This window comes from Hemitrygon akajei, chromosome 18 (assembly GCF_048418815.1).
Source record: "Hemitrygon akajei chromosome 18, sHemAka1.3, whole genome shotgun sequence".
NCBI lineage: Eukaryota > Metazoa > Chordata > Chondrichthyes > Myliobatiformes > Dasyatidae > Hemitrygon > Hemitrygon akajei.
The window spans coordinates 34,131,157-34,153,726 of NC_133141.1; the positions used below are offsets into that span (position 1 = coordinate 34,131,157).

General features: G+C 42.6%; 1 protein-coding gene across 4 annotated transcripts in view; it reads left to right on the plus strand.

The window, feature by feature from the left end:
- LOC140741294 (signal transducer and activator of transcription 5B-like) overlaps positions 1-22,570 on the plus strand; it is a 159,659-nt gene that overhangs the window by 52,613 nt on the left and 84,476 nt on the right. Inside the window, exon 1 of one of the 4 annotated variants that reach the window (XM_073071334.1) lies at positions 13,825-13,844. The exons of the other annotated variants lie outside the window; for them this stretch is intronic. The gene's annotated coding sequence lies outside the window, so the exon portion shown is untranslated. Of the gene's footprint in view, positions 1-13,824; positions 13,845-22,570 lie in introns of those variants that run through there. 4 annotated transcript variants of the gene reach the window in all.

The window sequence follows — 22,570 nt, forward strand, 5'->3', positions numbered from 1 at the left end:
TTATATGTAGTTTTAAAATTGATTATGTATTTCTTTGTTCTGCCATGAATGCCTACAATAAAATGTATCTGATGGTAGTGTATGGCGACATATACATATTTTTGATATATAAATTTACTTTGAACTTTGAACTGGTGCTTAAAGATATTCAGCAATAGCTCCAGGAAAAGCTTATATAAAAAATCTCATGTATAAGAATGCAAAGAGAATTGGCAACAAAATGCTCTTTTAACACTACATTGAGGTGTTTCAGGAAAAGTTTTCATGACGGGAGAACTTCTTTTCAGTCCCCTTTGAGTTCTGTATGACTCTTATGGCTATATTTTTCTAGGAATGTTGCTTTTAGTTATGCAATTCATGTAGTATTTGATACTTTCTCCATTATTCAGTCTCTCTGTATTATGTAACTTCACCCTTTTGTGGCAGATGTCTACAGCTTGTTGATGTTAGGAGGCTCCCTTAATCAGTATGAACTACACATCTCTTATTTGCTTCTCTTCCTTGTTTACTTTAGAGTTAGATACCTATAATGCATGGTCTTATCAGGAAGTTTGCAGTGTAAGAGAGCAAAGGTATGAACTTGCATTTTCTATTGCTCAATAGAGTGTGTTGGTACATCATTTCTCTGCTCCACTTACCAGCCCATGAACGACTGACCAGCTGTGCCTTGATTCAGATATAACTATTGGCTATACAGAAAATTATAACTGTATCTAACTGGTGGTTGACTTTTAAAAGTGTGATGAGAAGTGTTAAACTGTACCCTATAATTTTATACTCAAGCCATCCACTAATGCTTTACGCTCAATCTTAAAGTTGTCTGGCCCAAATTTTAATGTTTGCTGACACAAATTAATGCAGATAATCTCTTAGTTTTTCCGTTGTTTCAGCTAATCAAAGTGATTCTTGAAAAACAACAGGAATTCCTGTGTTGTGTGGGCATTTATGTAGAACTGCTTGGCTGCAATGGCACTCAGTGTTGCCAAAGAGAAGGAGGTGTAATGGATGCCAGTAATAGTAGGAGTGATGGCAGTTAAGGGAAAAAATGTTTGGCAATGAAGGCAAGAGGAAAAACTAATAAAAGTTGGGATTAAAGCTTTATGGGAGTGGACTTCTGGTCATGGTGGCACCAAGCAACAGTCTCTGTAAAGATCGTGGCTCAGGCATAGTGTTTTTTTAAGTGCTTAGGGATAGTTTGGGGGACAGAGAGGGGAATTGGAGGTCAGATTAAGGTTTCGGGACAGGATATGGAGGAGAAGAGGTCATGCCGAAGTCTAGGCCTCCGCTCTGTGCTCAAAATCCACTGACATGAATGGGTGACAAAGGACTCAGAGTACAGCCCCCCCACCCCCGCCTAAATGATCGCAGGCTAGCGAGTTAAACAAAGGACATCAATGGATGTTGTGCTGCCCTAGACTGGTGAGTCCCAGGATCAGATGTCTGTACGAGCAGGAGGCATGAGGGCTGGTCATTCGGTGAGCCTGAAGTTCAGGGTCCCGTTGTCGGCTAGTTTGAGGGTCAATACTGAAAATCAAAGCCCAAAAGTCAATCAGAAGTCTAGAAATCAAAGCCCGATAGCAGAGACTGAAGACTAGAGGCCTGAGGCCTGTCCTGGAGTTAGAAACATAGAAACCCTACAGCACAATACAAGCCCTTCGGCCCACAATGCTGTGCTGAACATGTACTTATTTTAGAAATTACCTAGGATTACCTGTAGCCCTCTATTTTTTCTAAGCTCCATGAATTGGAGGACTGTTTGTGTGTGTGGGTGGGTGGGAGAGAAGAATGGGGCTTGTTTTGTTGCTTCTTGTGTTCTGTGTTATTCTGTTGAGCATTGTGGGCATGTTACATTGGCCCCAAAATGCGTGGTGACACTTGCAGGCTGCCTAACACAACCTTGGGTGTGTTGGTTGTTAACGCAAATGGCACATTTCACTGTATGTTTCGATATACATGAGATGAATAAATTAATCTGAATCTGGTAATTGTGGCATAAGAGAATTCCAGCATTGGCTTAGGTAGGAAGAAAGCAGATTGCTGGTAATAACAGGGTCAGTGGTAATTAATGAAACTTTTTTAAAAATTTTTTTTACAGGATGTGGGCATTGTCAGCTAAGCCAATATTTATTGCCCATCCCTAGTTGTCCTTGAGAAGGTGGTGATGAGCTGCCTTCTTGAACCACTGTAGTCCCTGAGGTGTAGGTACACCCACAGTGCTGTTAAGGAGGGAATTTCATGATTTTGACCCAGTGACAATGTAGGAATGGCGATATGTTTCCAAGTCAGGATGGTGAATGACTTGGAGGGGGTTTCCAAATGGTGGTGTTCCCAGGTATCTGCTGTTCTTGTCCTTCTAGATGGTAGAGGTCATGGGTCTGGAAGGTGCTGCTTTAGGAACTTCAGTGTGTTGTTGTAGTGCATCTTGTAGACAGTACACACTGCTGCAACTGTCCATTGTTCAGTTCAGTTTCAGTTTATTGTCATTTAGAAACCACAAATGCAATGCAGTTAAAAAATGAGACAACGTTCCTCCAGAATGACAAAAGCAAATGACAAAACAGACTACACCAGAAAATCCACGTAACGTTTGGCAATCCCCAATCCAGAGTCCGGAGAGGCTGCTGCGTATTAATATCGCGCTACCGTCTTAACGCGTTCCCCGGAAAGGAGCTCCAAATCCACCAGACAAAACAAGACCAAAAACTAAAGCTACAAGACCTGCACAAAACCACATAGTTACAACATAATAGTTATAGCAGTGCAAACAATAGCATAATTGATTTTAAAAAAAACAGACCATGGGCACAGTAAAAATAGTCCAAAGATGTTAAAAGACCATAAGTTCAAAAGAAACCACCACACAGTTTCCACAAGTCCTCAGGGTCCCGATAGACTCGTCATCCCATGTCGGCAGCAGAAGGGAATACCCCCGCTATGGACTTCCACAGCGCCGCCGGACTCAGCCTCGCAGACGCAGCACACAATGAAAGCTCCATCAAACCCAGCCTCGCAGACACAGCACGCAGTGAAAGCGCCCGACTGCAGCGGACTCCGAGTCTGTTGAACCTCCGAGCCTCCGACCATCCCCTCCGGCACAGCTTCTCCGAGCACCATCCACTGCCGAGCGTATTAAGACGGCCCCGCCAATGGCCATCGGCAATGCGACCCCGAGGACTGGGGGCCTGTTCTTCCCAGTAAAGTCCCGGACCTCACAGCATCAGCAATGAAAAGGGCCTTCCTGGAGATTTCCCAATGTTCCTCCGTGCTCCCACGTCCGTTTTTCATCCGATTAAGATTGCGCACGGCATCCCGCTTAACAAATAACAGATATCAGCTCCGGAGTAGCTGCTGCAGCCTGCGTCGCGCTGCCATCTTGGTTGCCTTAATGATGGTGGAGGGATTGGATGCTTGTGGAAGGGATGCCAATCAAGTGGGCTGCCTTGTACTGGATGGTGTCAAGCTTCTTGAGTGTTGATGGAGCTGCACTCATCCAGGCGAGTGGTGAGTATTCCATTACACTCCTGACCTGAGCCTTGTAGATGGTGGACAGGCTTTGGGGAGTCAGGAGGTGAGTTACACGCAGCAGGATTCCTAGCCTTTAACCTGCTCTGGTAGTGTGGTGTTTATACATCTAGACCAATTCAGTTTCCTCTCAATGGTAACCCCCAGAATATTTATAGTAGGGGATTCAGTGATGGTGATGTCACTGAATGTCAAGGGATGATAGTTAAAGCCTCTCTTGTGGAGATGGTCATTGCCTGCCACTTCCGTGGCTCAAATGCCACTTGTCAGCCCGAGCCTGGATATTGTCCAGATCCTGCTGCATTTGGGTATGAACTGCTTCATTGTCTGAGGAGACACAAATGGTGCAGAACATTGCGCAGTCATCTGTGAACATCCCCATTTCCGACCTTATGACAGAAGGAAGGTCATTGATGAAGCAGTTGAAGATGTTTGGTCTGAGGACACTTCCCTAAGGAACTCCTGCAGTGATGTCCTGAGGATGAAATTATTATCTCCAACTACCACAACCATCTTCCTTTGTGTCAGGTACGATTCCAACCAGTGGAGGGTTTTCCCCTTAATTCCCATTTACTTCATTTTAGCTTGGGCACCTTGATGCCATACTCGGTCAAATACTGCCTTGATGTCAAGTGCTTTCACTCTCACCTCACCTCTGGTATTTAGCTCATTGGTCCATGTTTGGACCTAGGAGGTGATGAGGTCAGAAGCTGAGTGTCCTTGACGGAACCCAGACTGGGCATCTGTAAACAGGTTATTGCTGAGTAGGTGCTGCATGATAGCACTGTTGATTATCCCTTCCATTACTTTGATGATGATTGAGAGTAGGCTGATAGGACGGTAACTGGCTGGGTTGGGCTTGTCCTGTTTTTTGTGTATAGGACATACCTGGGCAGTTTTCCATATTGCTGGATAGATGCCGGTGTTGTAGCTGTACTGGAACAGCTTGGCTAGTGGCACGGCAAGTTCTGGAGCACAAGTCTTCAGGACTATTGCTGGGATTTTGTTATTGAGGGATGGAAATGACAAATGTGTTTGAACTGAATTTGAATCTGTGGGGATGAGAGTGGAGGAATGGGATAGGGAAGGGGTTGAAGTGTGTTTGGATAATTGGGGTGGGGAGGCTGAGGGTGAAGAGTTGAATTCGGTGTCCTTTAGTTGATAGTTTACGTTACATCATAGTATCTGGCTTATGGCTCGGTAGTCCAATCTGAAGTTTGCATGCTCTACTGCAGTGGTCACAAGTGCATATTCATAATTGCATAGTTAAGAAGATTCTAACTTCTACTGCTTTTTTTGCAGTTCCTGTCATGGGCTTTGCCTTCAACAGACATCTATGATGCTATTTGTTCTGCTGAATGCCCATCAGTCAGTTTCAATTCCAGTTGCCTTCATACATGCATGTATGTTTATAACAAAGCTTCAGGTATTTTGCTTAGTTCCCTTTAATAGTTGGCTGTATAACGTATCCTTGTGACCATCTCCCGATCTCTGATGGCCTAACCAGTAGACTGTTGGGCTTAGTAGATTTGCCATTCAAATCACTATTGTAGAGGTTTTTCAGTCGACCCATATGATTTTGCAAATGAGGTATGAGCAGAACAAATGGAAGCTGCTTAACTTTTGCTGTACAAAAGTTGTCCAGGTCTCATCCTATTCATGAGAGGACTAAGTGTGCAAATATTTCAATATTGAACATGAGCTTGGAATCATTCCTTCCTATTTTGGTTGTTCTGCCGAGGTTATAACTTTTCAGATGCATTGAAATGTTGGAAGTCATTATAAAATGGGACAGCTAAGATTTTGAACTACTTCTAACTAGTTCTCATTAGGATTGATTTAATGAATGCTGCAAAACTCACTGTCCTGTACACCTGTCCTTCTTGGCCAACAAGATCTTGAAATAGACTTGATCAATATTTGCATTATCTTTTTTATGGGTTGCAAGGGTAGCATTATCAGTGAGTAAAACCTCCTGATAGCCACAGGATAGAGTTTTCCATCTACTTCTTATGTGGGTCATCTCCAAAATCAATGTTTTTAAATGTGCAGTTCAGAAGTACTGATAAAAAGATTCCAAAGTGTGTAGGAGTAAGTTCAAAGTAAATTTATTATCGAAGTATGTATATGTCACCATATACAACCCTGAGATTCATTGTCTTGTGGACATTCACAGTAGAACAACCCACCAATGTACAAAAGAAGGAAAACTGTGCAAATACAAAAAAAAACTAATAATAAATAATACTGAAAACCTAAGTTGTAAAGTTCTTGAAATTGAGTCTAAGAAGAATAATCAGTGATCCTTCTTGCTCCTATGTTACGATATTGCGATTGCATGGCCTGAGAGTGTTGACAATAGGTCCCAGCACTTTGTTCAGGCCATCATCTGAGACCTTTAGTTTCCCTATGTCAGAAGCTTCTGGATTGGTCTAAAAGCATTTGAAGCATTAGAATTAGTTCCGTGTTGAGGTGAGTGAAGTTATCCACACTGGTTTAGGAACCTGATGATTACAAGGTAAGAACTATGGTGAGTGGTGTGGGAACCTTTTGCATCCTTTCCTCATATGGCTTCATCTCCAAAGCAGACCCAAAAAAATTGAACTATATAGTGGCCATGTATGGTGGCGCAGTGACATCAGCGCTGGACTCCAGAGCAAAGGTTCCCAAGTTTGAAACCAGTCGGGCCACTCCCGGACACGCTTTCCATCCATGCTGGGTTGAGTGTTGCGCTCACAACTCGGCGTCATTTAAAAAAAAAACAACTGTGCTGTGAGAAGGATGTGGGGGACCACTCACAGAATCTTTCCTCTAAGACAACCACTTGGAAAAGAAAAGTGGTCGCCGAGGCTCTGGCACAGTATGGCACACGAAAAAGTGGCCATAGGTTTGTTGTGTAAAGAGCTTTGAGACTTTCCAGGTCTGCAGATAAACCAGCTTTGCAGATGATATTGCAAGCTTTGGTTAAATCCACAAAGCTGATGTCAATTTTGATCTCTGTACTTCTCCCAAAGTTGGCACAGTAAGCTATCGAGTATATAGTTGATCTTCTAGCCAAGAATCCATGCCGGAATGCACACTCCGATTCGGGACAGATGTGGCTTGCCAGTAGTAATAGAAGCATTTTCTGTTCTACATAACAGCAAGATTGTTTTGTAGATTTTTACAGTTGTCATTATCTTCTTTACTTTTATATAGCAATGGTTACTGTATGTGATACCTAACCCTGTTTCCATGAATGAAATATCAGCTGAAGAAGATGTGATTGTGGACTTCCTTTGTCACATTAGGGACTTCCATTCGAATACTGTCTTTGTCTAGGAGCCTTGTGACTTGTGAGTTTGCTGTGTGGAACTGATTTGGTCTAATAATTCACTGAAAATATTTTGTTTTTGAAATGTATAGTAGTTCTGTATCCTTTCCAACAAAATGGGATATCTTCTTGCTCCTATCTGTTACGATTTTGCGGCTGCATGACCTGAGAGTGTTGACAATAGGTCCCAGCACTTCGTTCAGACCATCATCTGAGACCTTTAGTTTTCCTATGTCAGAAACTTCTGGATTGGTCTGAAAGCATTTGATTGTCTCTGAACTTACTCTTTAACTTGCCACTGTCTCATTTTTGTGTTGTTAGCCTTTAATGTTCCAAATAAAAGGAGTCTTCCACCCCATCTCCCTCAAACTATGGTTTTGGTTATTTCATGAATTGCTGTTCTTAAATCTTCTCTATATATGTTGTTTTTATGCTGTTGTCAACACTCATTTAAAAAATTGCTGTATTCGTTTCTAACTAAAGTAAAAAAACAAACTTTTATGGTTACTTGTTAGCTCAGAGTTAGGAGCATTATTGTTAAGCTCTTTGAGAAGTTTGCTGAAACATCGAGAGTGTGGGGCTGAAGTTGAAGAGTAGTCCCTTAAGTATTCGGGGAATGTGGCTGCAGAAATGCAGGCAAGCTGGAAGTCTGTGTGCCAGCTTAAACTTCAGTTGGACACCACTGCCCTGGGCAGCACTCTGCATCCAGGGTGCCCAAATGGTGGGGGGGGGGGGTGTGCAGGTACGGTGTTGGACACACCCATGTAAAGTGACTCCACTTGATACCTACTACTGCATCACCGTATGATATCACCAGGAAAGTGTGACAGGTCAGTGTAGAGGAAAGCTTACTCTGTGTCTAACCTGAATATTAGACAAGGGTGAGGAGGTGGAAAGTGTGCAGGGGCAGCCTGTATAAGAAGCTTCTCTTGTATAGTGCAGAACAGCACAGAGGGCATTTATTGAAGACCATTCAAGGTGTGGTGCAACTATCTCCCAAAAGGATTTTTGGAGTCTTGATCTAATTAGTAATTTCTAGCTAAGATGGGGTCAGTTTGATCTTAAGTGTCCTCAACACCTATAATGGTGGACTGCCAGAAGCTTCATCCAAGAGCTTCCTGTGCTGTGTGCCCTGCTCATCCACCATCCATTCTGTCCCAATGTCTGACTGCCTTAACAATTAAAGCACTCTCAACCATTGGCACTCTGACTGGTGGGCACCATGTCCCAGACTAAAATAAAAAATGGCCCTGTAAAAGACAGGCTACTTCCTTGGAGAGGTGTGGCTAATGATCACAGATTGAAACTTGGTGTCATCCTGAAGGCAGTGCCCCAGAAGAAAAAAATTTATTGTCTAAGAGAGCACTATTTGGGAGGACACTATGTAAAGATATCTCTGGGTGGTTCAAAGGCAGAGAGTAGCAAAGTGGGTGTGGATGCACACAAGAAACTAACTGCCCTTCTCAATCGGGAGACTCAGAATGATGGGAGAGTCCCAGTGTTTACTTGTCCGATTTCTTCTGGAGCAAACTTCTGCATTTTAATTGCTAAAGCAAGGGTGGGGGACAGGACTAAAGTGATTAACTTGTTCTTCCCCTGCCCAAAGACTATGTGATGGGACAGTGTGAAGTTAACTTTACCCTATATGTAATTTTTAAAAATCAAACCCTTTTTAATTTTATGAATTCTGTTAATTTAAAAAGAACAAAAACACAGTTATAGAATTAACTGAAAGGCCATTTTCTTTTGCATTAGTTAAGAATTAGTACAAAGCAGTAACTTGACATTTCCAATGATTCTCTGTAATCAGTCTGTCAGATTTATGCTCATGGATGCTGTATTGCACAGTCTGCAGGTGATGCAGCTTCCTACAGTCTCATTGGTCCTTACATAATTGTCACCACTTTTTTCCCTTTTTAGTCCACATTGATCCAAACTACCACAGGGTTATTTGCTTGTGGAGTTGGCAGCCTGCTCTCCTTCAACTTACTTCAGGCCAGCAAACCTGGTCCTGACTATGTGCTCTGGAACAAGTTCGCATTCTGTAATGATCAGAAGTCCTGTACAGTGACTGACAGTGCAGAGGGAGCTTCACTCGGAGTCTAAAGTCTAACCAGTGATTTTGACATTTGCCCTTAGGCCCACATTCTGTACGTTTTGGTTTCTTTATTGTTTAAAAAATAATTTAAGAATGTTGGAAAAATGCAAATAAAAAATCTTGGTTTCCTGGACAATCCGTGTCTTTGGAAGAGAAGCAGGCAGTCAGCCTTGACAGAGGCTCTCGATGGTTTGGTGCCTGTGAATGGCCAACTTGAAAAGGCCAATGAGGAAGACCCTTACTGAGTCATTTCCCCCCTCCCCCTCTGTATTTGGTGCCCAATGGTCAAGAGCATGAAGTTGAAGTGCAATCAGGACTTGAGGCTGCAACCTCTCACATTCCACACAAAAATGGAATACAGACTACTCCAAGCTGCATAAATGGCAGGTGACCCAGTCCATGGACCAACTTTCAGACCAAATGTGCAGAGCTTTGCTGAGTAGCACTTTCCACCCACATGGTGCCAAAACTGTCAGCCTCCTGAAGAAAGCAGGAATGGCTCCACTCAAATGGCATACAGCAGGCCAGACATGGGGCATCCCTAATGCAGTTCTCTCCCAAGGACCTGTTAACTTTCACCTTGCCCTGTGTGCTAGCATACAAAGGTCATCAAAAGGAACTCAGTTTGTGGAGAGCCCTGAAAAGAAATTTGCGATCCAACCTGTCAAACCAACAGACTGATCCCCTAGAAAAGATGAAACAGGATGGGTGTTGGCCTGAAAGAAAGACCTGGACTGTGTAGGGACATGGTGGATTAAGCAGGTTACCATAGCACAGTAGTGCAGTGATTAGTGCAATGCTATTACAGCACCTACAACCCATGTTCAATTCCACTGTTGTCTGTAAAGCATTTGTACATTCTCCCCATAACTGCATGGGTTCCCTCCGGATACACTTATTTCCTCCCACATTCCAAACCAACGTTCCCTCTAGTTTTTTTTACAGTTGCGGCCAATCATTGCTTTGAGGAGGAAATTTTTACATGGCCTGAAAACTGTGTGGCACTTTAAATTTTTTTTTGTAATATGCATACTACGAATATTTAGAATGAAAACTGAAAAATTGCTTACTTTTGATTTTATTTATTAATTGAAGGGTATAATGAAATATGGAAATATGGAAGAAAGGCGTGGCAATCTACTTCCATATCTTACCATGAAACCCCTATGGACAACTACACTATCCATAGGGTCACCATGAGTCAATGGCGACTCAATGGCAATCAACAACAACAACATAATAAATTACAGTACAACAAAAATTCTTTCACGTTTCATCAACTTTTTCTAGCTGCGTCCAATCCTAGCTGCTTGGCAACAAAGCCTGTGTGTGCGGGAGTATTTCAATTACCACACGGCCGCATACCTGTGCAGCGTAGAGGGAACAGTGCCGAAGATGTGTGGGTTAGTAGGTTAATTGGACACTTGGGTGTAATTGGGTGATGTTGGCCCGGAAGGACTTGTACTGTGCTGTAGTCTAAATAAATAAATAAAGCCCAGATGAGAAGATGTGGCCCAGGCAATGATCTTAACATTTATGCTGAGGAGGGAGACTGGACTCCCAATTTCTTAAGAAGTGGTGATTGTCTCTTTCAGGCAGCAGGGTGATGATTACCTGTGCTAAGAGAGGTGCACCTCCCTGGTGTCTAACCTGTTTTTCTTTCAAAATCTATAGATTAGAACATTTTCTTGAATAAATTTAGAAATACAAACCATTCAAGTCAACATTTTCATAACAAGCAGTCTTACTCCACATCATCAGTTATCAGCTGACTGCAAACTTAAAGTAAATTGTTAATGCTATTTTAAATAGCACAAATTTTTAATAATCTCAGTGCAGTGTCAGGAGGACCCTAAACTGTGACTCTCTCCCACAGACCGTCTATACAAAAATTGGCAGAAATGTGGACAGTGAAGAAGGTTGTCATAGGATACAGTTGAACATTGTGAGCAGGAAAATGGCAGATGGAGTTTAATCTAGACAATTGTGAGTTGTACTTTGGGAGGTGACACGTAAGAAGAAAGTATACGGTAAATGGCAGGACCTTTAGGACTATTAATGTGCAGAAAGATCTTGGATACAGGTCTATAGCTCCATGAAAGTGGCAACAAAAGTATATAGGGTGGTAAAGAAGGTGCATGGCATAGTTAGCAAACACGAGGAAATCTGCAGATGCTGGAAATTCAGACAACGCACACACACAAAATGCTGGTGGAACACAGCAGGCCAGGCAGCATCTCACCTGGAAGGACTGTCTGGGGCCCTGAATGGTGGTGAGGGAAGAAGTGTAAGGGCAGGTGTAGTACTTGTTCCGTTTACAAGGGTAAGTGCCAGGAGGGAGATCGGTGGGAATGGATGGGGGGGGGGGGGGACACGAGTGGACAAGGGAGTCGTGTAGGGAGCGATCGCTGCGGAAAGCAGAAAGAGGGGGGTAGTGATCCCACTACCAAGCACATCTTTCCCTCTCCCCCTCCCCCTTTCTGCTTTCCAGGTGAGGCGACACTTCACCTGTGAGTCGGCTGGTGTGGTATACTGCGTCCGGTGCTCCCAGTGAGGTCTTTTATATATTGGTGAGACCCGACGCAGACTGGGAGACCATTTCGCTGAACACCTACGCTCGGTCCGCCAGAGAAAGCAGGATCTCCCAGTGGCCACACATTTTAATTCCACATCCCATTCCCATTCTGATATGTCTATCCATGGCCTCCTCTACTGTCAAAATGAAGCCACACTCAGGTTGGAGGAACAACACTTATATACCGGCTGGGTAGCCTCCAACCTGATGGCATGAACATTGACTTCTCTAACTTTTGTTAATTCCCCTCCTTCCCTTCTTACCCCATCCCTGACATATTTAGTTGTTTGTTTTTTTTCTCTCTCTCTCTGCCCATCACTCTGCCTGTTCTCCACCTCCCTCTGGTGCTCCCCCCTCCCCCTTTCTTTCTCCTGAGGCCTCCCATCCCATGATCCTTTCCCTTCTCCAGCTCTGTATCACTTTCGCCAATCACCTTTCCAGCTCTTAGCTCCATCCCACCCCCTCCGGTCTTCTCCTATCATTTTGCATTTCCCCCCTCCCCCTCCTACTTTCAAATCTCTTAGTATCTCTCCTTTTAGTTAGTCCTGATGAAGGGTCTCGGCCCGAAACATCAACAGTGCTTCTTATAGATGCTGCCTGGCCTGCTGTGTTCCACCAGCATTTTGTGTGTGTTGCATGGCATAGTTGCCTTCATCATCATGGTGTTGACTATAAGAGTCAAGATGTCAAGTTGCTGCTGTATAAAAATTTTTGTTAGGCCATATTTGGAATATCGTGTGCAGTTCTGGTCACCCTATTACAGGAAAGATGTGGAGGCTTTGGAGAGAGTGCAAAAAGGTGATTGACGTATCAGCATATAGGAGGGAGATTAAAAATCTGGCTGAGTGATGCCACAATAACAACCTCTCACTCAACGTCAGCAAGACCAAGGAGCTGATTATTGACGGAGAAGGAAACCAGAGGTCCATGAGCCAGTCCTCATTGGCACATCAGAGATGGAGAGGGTCAGCAACTTTAAATTCCTTGGTCTTATCATTTCAGAGGATCTGTCCTGGGCCCATCACATGTGCCAATACAAGAAGGCACGCCAGCCCCTCTACTTTCATAGAAATTTGTGAAGATTCAGCATGACATACAATACTTTTTTTTTTCTTTCTTTCTTATTTTTTTTTAATAGGGATGTTAGGGGGGAGGGGTTAAGGGGAGGGGGGCTGGGTGACACTTTTTTTTCATACACATTTATTCTGTAACTATTTGAAAACAATAAAAAAAGTTTTTTAAAAAAGACATACAATACTTTGACAAACATTGATAGATGTGTGGTGGAGAGTATATTGACTGGCTGTGTCACAGCCTGGTATAGTAACACCAATGTCCTTGACTGGAAAATCCTACAAAAAATAGTAGATACAGCCCAGTCCGTCGTGGGGAAAGCAGTATCTATCATCAGAGAACCCCACCATCCAGGTCATGCTCTCTTCTCACTGCTGCCATCAGGAAGGAGGTACAGGAGCCTCAGGACTCACACCACCAGGTTCAGGAGCAGTTATTACCTCTCAACCATCAAGCTTTTGAGCTAGTGGGAATAATTTCACTTGCCCCATCACTAAACTGTTCTCTCAAACTATAGGCTCACTTACAAGAACTCTTCATCTCATATTCTTGATATTTATTACTTTATTTATTATTATTTCCTTTTTTTCTTTTGCATTTGTACAGCTTGTTGTCTTTTGCACACTACAAGTTTGTCCATCCTGTTGGGTGTGGTCTTTCATTGATTTATTCTGTTTCTTGGATTTATTGAGTATCTCCATAAGAAAATGAATCTCAGGGTTGTATGTAGTGACGTATACGTACTTTGATTATAAATTTACTTTGAACTTTAAACAGAGGTTTACCAGGATGTTGCATGAAGTAGAGGCTATGAGCTATAAGGAGAATGTGGGCAAACATGGGTTATTTTCTCTGGAGCAGTGGAGACTGAGAGGAGGCAGAGATAGAGTAGATGGGCAGGGTCTTTTTTAAAGGTTTGAAATGTCAAATACTAAAGGTCATAGAGGAACATAGACCACATGAAGGCAGATAGGATTAATTTGGATTGCCATCATAGTTGGCACAGACAACATGGGTCAAAGGGCATGTTTCTTATGCTGTACTGTTCCATGTACGGTATCTTTTATAAACCTAGTGTTATTTACTTAATATGCTATCAGGTTTAAATAGCATGCAATCCAAAAAGCACTCCAGGCCCTGCAGAACCCACGTGTCCTCTGCTGCCACAGCGTAGGGAGTGTCTGATGTTGCAGTGTAAAAGGAGCTATACTTGGTATCTAACCTGTGCTGTCATTAAAGATTTCAAAATGTACTATTCCCAGGTAATAAGCTTATTTTGCCTTTTAATTGTCTGGATAATTTGCCTGAAGGAGAAAGTACTGTTGTGTACAGTTTTACTGGAAGTGTCACTACTGAAATGTTTGATTAGGGAGTGGAAGAAGGGTGTGGTTATTTTAAACTGGAGCTCTTTAAGTTTCTGTTTCAATTGCTCTCATTAGTTTCTAAGAAGCTTATTTTTTAAAAGTAACTGCCCCAGCTTACTTGTGGGGGGGGGGGGGTGGGGGGTGTGAAATTAGTAACTCTTCATGAGCTGTTTTCCTGTTAGTAATGTAGACAACTACAGAAGTTGCACACAGATAGTAGCAATATAATGTATTATTATTGCATGCTAGTTCAGTAGCAAAAGAAATGTTGTCTTAAGGTTGGAACCAGGTGAAAGGGAACATGATCAAATAGTAAGCTCTCCTTAACTGAGTGTGTGTATATATATATATATTTTTTAAAGTAATGTGACTTCTGTCCAGGAAATTGTAAACAGCTATTCACATAAAAGTCACAGATGATTTCTTCATATTTACTATTTTTATATGATACTGGAATAAGGATCTAGTGTTTTCCTGCCATATATGACTAATAAACTCTTCTCGGGCTTCCAGCCAGTTACAGGCTTCATGAAGTTGGAGGAGTTTGTCATCGAAACATCGGTTATAATCAATACCTGTACCCAGCTGGAAGCCTGAGAAGAGTTTATTCATACTGGAATAAAATTCACAAATACTAATTTTTCTGTTCCAGTGTACATGCTCTTTCTCCTTTTCCCTACCCTTCTTCACTTATAAGCTTGTTTCTTTTCTTTTAATGCCTCTATGTGTAAGGCTGAGAGGATCACTTCCAGGTGGGAACAGTTCAGTGATCGGGTGAGTAAAGTTGAGTGAAGCTATCCTCTCTGATTCAAGAGCCTGATAACTGTTCTTGAACTTGGTGGTGAGGGTCCTGAGGTTCCTGTACCACCTTCCTGATGGCAGCAGTGAGAAGTGGGATCCTTGGTGATGGATGCTGCTTTCTTGCGACAGCGCTTCATGTAGATGTGTTCAATGGTGGGGAGGGCTTTTCCCGTGATGGACTAGACCGTATCTACTACGTTTTGTAGAATTTTCTGGTCAAGGGCATTGGTATTTCTTACCAGGCTGTGATGCAGTCAGTAAATATACTCTCCACCGCACATTTATAGAAAATTGTCAAGGTTTTAGGTGTCATGTCGAATCTACGTAAACTTCAAAGGGAGTAGAGGCACTGCCGTACTATCTTCGGAACTGCACTTGCGTGCTGTGCCCAGGACAGATCTTGGAGGAATTTAAAGTTGCTGATCCTCTCCACCTCTGATTTCCCAATGAGGACTGACTCACGGACCTCTGGTTTTCCCCTCCTGATGTTAGTAATCAGCTTTCTGGTCTTGCTGACATTGAGTGAGAGGTTGTTGTTGTGGAGCCACTCAACTGGATTTACAATCTCCCTCCTATATTCTGATTCATCACCACCTTTGATTCAGCCAACGACAGTGGCATCGTCAGCAAACTTGAATATGGCATCGGAGCTGTGCTTAGCCACACAGTCATAAGTAGAAAGCAAATAGAGCAGGAGGCTAAGGAAGCAGCCTTATGGTGCAGCTGTGCTGATGGAGATTGTGGAGGAGATGTTGTTGCCAATCCAAACTAAGGAAATTGAGGATCCAGTTGCACAAGGTATTGATGCTATGGTCTTGAATCTTATTGATTAGTTTTGAGGGGATGTTAGTATTGAATGCCAAGCTGTAGTCGATAAAGAGTATCCTGATGTATGCATCTTTGCTGTCCAGATGTTTCAGGATTGAGTGAAGAGCTGATGAGGTGGAATATGCAGTGGAGCTGTTGTTCCAGTCAACAAATCACTTCATCATTGTGGATGTAAGTGCTACTAGACGATATCATTGAGGCAGGTTACCACATTCTTGTTAGGCACTAGTATAATTGAATCCTGCTTGAAGCAGGTGGGTACCTCATACTGTCATACCAAGGATTAAAGATATCGGTGACCACTCCAGCCAGTTGATCAGTACAGGTCTTTAGTACACGGCCAGGTACCCCATCTGGGATGGATGTTTTCCATGGGTTCACCCTATTGAAGGATGCTCTCATGTAGGCCTCAGAGATGGATATCACAGGATCAATGGGGACTATGGGAGATCGTGATGGTTCCTCTGTGTTGGTTAACCCTTTGGTTAAGGTTATGGTTAGTGCATCATCATGTAACAGATGTAGGATAGTAATGAATTTCTAAAGATAGTGAAATCTTCTAGAAAAATTCCACAAATCCCTCTTGGTTGATGAAGTTAATTTGTGAGTTTGAAAAGGACCACTTGCAGCTTGTCCCTGCAATTTTCTTGGGTTCATTGCACAGTGAAGGTCAATCTGACTGGGTGGAATCTGCATGTGAATCTGTGAAATCTTCAGCCAGTGGGAGACGGAAGGAGGCCAATTGACCCCTGAAACTTCTCCCTGAAAACCCTGGAAGAATCAGCAGCTGTTGACCTGATGCTGCCCAGTTTTGGCAGATTACAGTTACCAGCTACTCTATTGTTGTGTTCCAGCAGTTTTTTTTCCAGTTGATGTTGGCCAGTTCATCCAGCCATAGAGCTTCTTGCTTGGCTGTCATTGTGCCCCAGCTGAAGTAGCTAACTCACCGTTGACTGGGGTTTTACCTGGGATTTCACTAACTCGTGTTTGGTAGCACAATTACCATTTCATCCATTAGGGGTCTTCCCAGTGTTTTTACTTCAATGATTAATTTATGTATCTTCAGCTTGAAAAGTTACTTGCCCTAAATTTCAGGGAAGTTTTTGCTGAAATGGTTCTTTGGTAGAATCTTGTTTCTTTGCAAAAGGTTTACTCCTTTGTGAGTTAATAGTGGAAAATTGCCCAAAACCTGAAATGTGATAATGGTGGTTTTGCACATCTCGAACAGCTTAACAAAATGCATATTCATGTTGTTACACTGAGATGATAGCAAACAAAATTTAACATTGAGTCATACAAGGAAATATTGCAATGTGTGACCAAAAGTGTGATTAGAAAGTCTTAATAATTGTCCTGAAGGAGGGGGAAAAGAGGGAGCGAATTCCAGAGCTTTAAGGCCCAGACAGCTGATGACATGGCCCCAATGGTGAGGGATAGAAACTGAGGATCATCCAAGGAGCAAAACTGAAGGAAGCAAATATCATGAGGGGTAAAAGGGCTTAAAGAGATTACAGAAATAGGGAGGGCAAGGCCATGGTTGGATCCAAATTTCAAAATCAAGTGCTTGCTTATTAGGTACCATCATCGGTCATGATGAGCATTTCTGCAAGTTAGACTTCTGGCTCCAGAGTCTGAGATGACCTCAGACTTGTGTAGTGCAGAATGAGGAAAGTAATAAAGCCATGGATGATAGATTCAGGCAATGTTACAGAGTTTTAATGATGGCATGAATATGTGAATCTACAGGTAACCAGGAAGGGGGGACACAGGAGGTAATTGGATTAGATACTAAATGGAGGAAAATGAAAGGTAGCACATTTTCAGGGGGGGGGGGGCGGGGGAATGTAGAACCAAGTGGATGTCATTTTATTGTATTCAGGGTTTCATTATTTCCTTCTAGATCATAGGGCATAGAAATCTACAGCACATTACAGGCCCTTTGGCCCACTATGTTGTGCCGACCATGTAACCTACTCTAGAAATTGCCTAGAATTACCCTACCACGTAGCCCTCTATTTTTCTAAATTCCATGTACCTATCTAAGAATCTCTTAAAAGACCCTATTGTATCCTTCGCCACCACCGTCACTGGTAGTGCATTCCATGCACCCACCACTCTCTATGAAAAACTTACCCCTGACATCTCCTCTGTACCTACTTCTAAGCACCTTAAAACTGTGCCCTCTCGTGTTAGCCATTTCAGCCCTGGGAAAAAGCCTCTGGCTATCCACACGATCAATGCCTCTCATCATCTTATACACCTCTATCAGGTCACCTCTCATCCTCCATCGCTCCAAAGAGAAAAGGCCAAATTCACTCAACCTATTCTCATAAGGCATGCTCTCCAATCCAGGCAACATCCTTGTAAATCTCCTCTGCACCGTCTCTGTGGTTTCCACATCCTTCCTATAGTGAGGTGACCAGAACTGAGCACAGTACTCCAAGTGGGGTCTGACCAGGGTCCTATGTAGCTGCAACATTACCTCTCGGCTCCTAAACTCAATACCACGGTTGTTGAAGGCCAATGCACCGTACGCCTTCTTAACCATACAGTAAACCTGCGCAAAAGCTTTGAGTGTCCTGTGGACTCGGATCCCAAGATCCCTCTGATCTCCCACACTGCCAAGAGTCTTACCATTAATATTATATTCTGTCTTCAAATTTGACCTACCAAAATGAACGACTTCACACTTATCTGGGTTGAACTCCATCAATTTATGTCTCTCCAAATGCTCATAAATCCTGCCTCTCAGGATCTTCTCCAACAACTTGCCCACCACTGAAGTAAGACTCTCTGGTCTATAATTTACTGGGTTATCTCTACTCCATTTCTTGGACAAGGGAACAATATTTGTAACCCTCCAATCCCCAATGGCAACGGCTCAGCAGTCTCCTCCCTAGTCTCCCACAGTAGCCTGGGGTAAATCTTGTCCAGTCCTGGTGACTTATCCAACTTAATGCTTTTCAAAAGCTCCAGCACATCCTCTTTCTTAATGTCTATATGCTCAAGCATTTCAGTCCCCTGTAAGTCATCCCCACAATTGCCAAGGTCCTTTTCCCTGGAGAATACTGAAGCAAAGTATTTATTAAGTACCTCTGCTACCTCCTCTGACTCCATGCATGTTTCCATTATCGTATCTGATTGGTCCTATTCTCATATGGCTCATCCACTTGCTCTCACATACCTTCTGACGTATTGTAACAATGAAGGAGGGCACATCCTCATTCATCCCAGCTCCCAGGCTGCAATCCTATCAATCTAATTTCCCCTTCTCCTTATTTCCCTGCACCCCTGTGTTCATCAATTTCCCTTTGGTTCTTTTTTTGCCAGTTTGACTGCACTAGGTGTAATTTACAGTAGTCAGTTAATTTCTGGGAAAAGATGGATTAATGTTGTAAACTGTTTCTTCCCCATTCATGAAGAGTTTCCTCATCTCTGATCAAATGAGCTTTCAAAAACTCTATTTAATCAGTGATGAAGTACAAGAGTTTGTAGTGTTTGTCTTAAAATGTCAGACAAGTTAGTCTGTTAATTATTTACAACCTGCTTTTAGTAAGTTAATTTTATTTTGCTGTTATAGATTTAATTAATATTTATCTTGACTATTTGATTCTTCTACTGGGTTGTGCTTTAAATTAGTCAAAATATGTACTGCAGATCAATCTAATTTAAACCATCTGGCACATTGAGCTTAATGGCAAGTGATATGTGTTTTTGTAACTAATTTAGATTGAGGGCTTCCTGTTGCTGTCACGGTTTTTGCTTTGCAATAACCTTTTTGAAAGATATGATGATGAACTTCAAAGGCTGAAGCATGAACAATCTCCTACAACAAAGCATGGCAGACCTAAACTTGAGTTATTCTACTCAGGTCAATATCTTGTGACGACCCACCAACGAACTGTAGTGTGCAAACGTCTTAGGCACATGGAAACAAAATTCTGTAAAGAGCAGATGCTTTCAAAAATAATGAAATGAAAGGTTTCTAAATATCAGAAAATTACTATAAAGAACAGTAAACAAAAAATAAATCAAATCAATATTTGGTGTGACCTTACTTTGCCTCTAAAACTGCATCAATTCTCTTAGGTACAGTGCCATGCAGATTTAAAAGAAAATCGGCTGGTAGGTTGTTCCGAGCATCTTGGAGAACTTGCCACAATTCTTCTGCAGACTTTGGCTGCCTCACTTGCTTCCGTCTCTCCAGGTAATCTCAGACAGCCTGGATGATGTTGATATCAGGGCTCGGTGGAGGCCACACCATCTGATGCAGAACTCCTTGTTTGTCTTTTCACTTTATGAACTTGGCCACGTGTTTGGGGTCATTGCAGTGCTGCAGAATGAAGTTGGGACTGATCAGACACTTCCCTGATGGCATCGCATGATGGATGAGAATCTGCTTGTACTTTGTATAGCATTGAGGATTCCATTAACTCTGACCAGACCACATAGAAACATAGAAACATAGAAAATAGGTGCAGGATTAGGCCATTCGGCCCTTCGAGCCTGCACCACCATTCAGTATGATCATGGCTGATCATCCAACTCAGAACCCTGTACCTGCTTTCTCTCCATACCCCCTGATCCCTTTAGCCACAAGGGCCATATCTAACTTCCTCTTAAATATAGCCAATGAACCGGCCTCAACCGTTTCCTGTGGCAGAGAATTCCACAGATTCAGCACTCTCTGTGTGAAGAAGTTTTTCCTCATCTCGGTCCTAAAAGGCTTCCCCTTTATCCTTAAACTGTGACCCCCCGTTCTGGACTTCCCCAACATCGGAAACAATCTTCCTGCATCTAACCTGTCCAATCCCTTTAGAATTTTATATGTTTCAATAAGATCCCCCCCTCAATCTTCTAAATTCCAGTGAGTATAAACCTAGTCGATCCAGTCTTTCTTCATATGAAAGTCCTGCCATCCCAGGAATCAATCTGGTGAACCTTCTCTGTACTCCCTCTATGGCAAGAATGTCTTTCTTCAGATTAGGGGACCAAAACTGCACACAATACTCTAGGTGCGGTCTCACCAAGGCCTTGTACAACTGCAATAGAATCTTCCTGCTCCTGTACTCAAATCCTTTTGCTATGAATGCCAACATATCATTTGCCTTTTTCACCGCCTGCTGTACCTGCATGCCCACCTTCAATGACTGGTGTACAATAACACCCAGGTCTCGTTGCACCTCCCCTTTTCCTAATTGGCCACCGTTCAGATAATAATCTGTTCTTGCAACCAAAGTGGATAACCTCACATTTATCCACATTAAATTGCATCTGCCATGAATTTGCCCACTCACCTAACCTATCCAAGTCACCCTGCATCCTCTTAGCATCCTCCTCACAGCTAACACCGCCGCCCAGCTTCATGTCATCCACAAACTTGGAGATGCTGCATTTAATTCCCTTGTCTAAATCATTAATATATATTGTAAACAACTGGGGTCCCAGCACTGAGCCTTGCGGTACCCCACTAGTCACTGCCATCTCCATTTGCAGAAATGTGGCCCCAAACCTGCAGGGAATTTCCGCCGTGCTTCCCTGTTGGCTGCAGACACTCATTCATGTAGCACTCTTTAGCTCTTCTACGGACAGACTGCCTCCTGTTTGAGCCAAAAGTTTCAAATTTTGACTTGTCAGTCCAGAGCACTTGCTGTTATTGTTCAGCACCCCAGTCCTTGTGTTTTTGTGCGTAGGTGAGTCTCTTGGCTTTGTTTCCACTTAGGAGGAATGGCTTTTTGATAACAACTCTTCAATGAGGACTGGTTTTGAGAAGACTTCTCCGGACTGTAGAGGGGTCTACTTGTGTTCCAGTGGTTTCTGCGAGTTCAGAGCTGATAGCAGTACTGGGCTTCTTCTGATTTAGAAGAGACGTCAGTTTGCTGCAGTCAGTTTCTGTGGCTGACCACTTCGACTCTGGTCTTCAGCCTTGCCCGTTTCTTTGTGCTTCTTCAGAAGAGCCTGGGCAGCACATCTTGACACTCCCATCTGCCACAAAATTTCCCCTTTGGAGAGACCTTGCTAATGCAGGAGGGCCACTTGTGTCTTGTTGCTGTGCTCACTCTTGCCATGGTGTAAGAATTGATTATCTGAATGTTAAAGTGTCAGATCTGCCACAGATTCACCTTTTAGTCTGGTTGTCCTTCTCCCAGTTTGATTCTTTCTACACCCATTTCTGTTTCAGTTAATCAGTTTAGTTCATTCAACTCATTATGTCATTAATCTGTTTGTTATCTTTGTTTAATCATGCACTGGGTTATATACCGACAAAGTAATCAAGTTTTTATTTGAAAAGTAGTCTTTTACTTGATGTGTTACTTTCTTTACTGAAATACAAAAAAAACATTAACATTTAAGTTTTTGGAAAATGAATGCAAATCTAAAATTTGCTCTTTTCTACTGATGCACTAATGCAGAAGGCAAAAAATAAACATCTAAAACAAAATGTGTATAAAAATGCAGGGTGGCTAGGATTTTTGCATAGTTCTGTACATTTCCATGATTAAAGGTTTGGCGATGAACTGTTGTATTTTTAACAATTTTGCATATCAGTGTCAGATAATTGATTGCCGACTAGAGTGAGAGTAAGTTGCAAAAGAAGGCATCAATTAAATGACCCTTGGTTTCAAGAAGGTGCAAAACTCAGGGTCTCATAAAACAAATGTGGTAAGAATTGTTCCAGGGTAGGATGGGGAGAATAGAAGATCATTCATTGAACTGCTTGCTAGTTTCAGTCGTTGAGAGCCAGGCACTAGTCCATGCACTTGAAATTTGGTCAAAAAATATAGGTTGATTTTCCTTTTATATGGTGAAAGGTGTTGTTGCTCAAAGAGGCTTGGGTGTCATTGAAAATTAACATGCAGGTTTTGGCATATTGGTTGGCCCAGATCAAAGTATTGAATACAGGAGTTGGGATGATATGTTGAAGTTATATAGGACATTGGTGAGACCTAATTTGGGAGTATTGTGTGCAATTCTGGTCACCTACCTACAGCAAA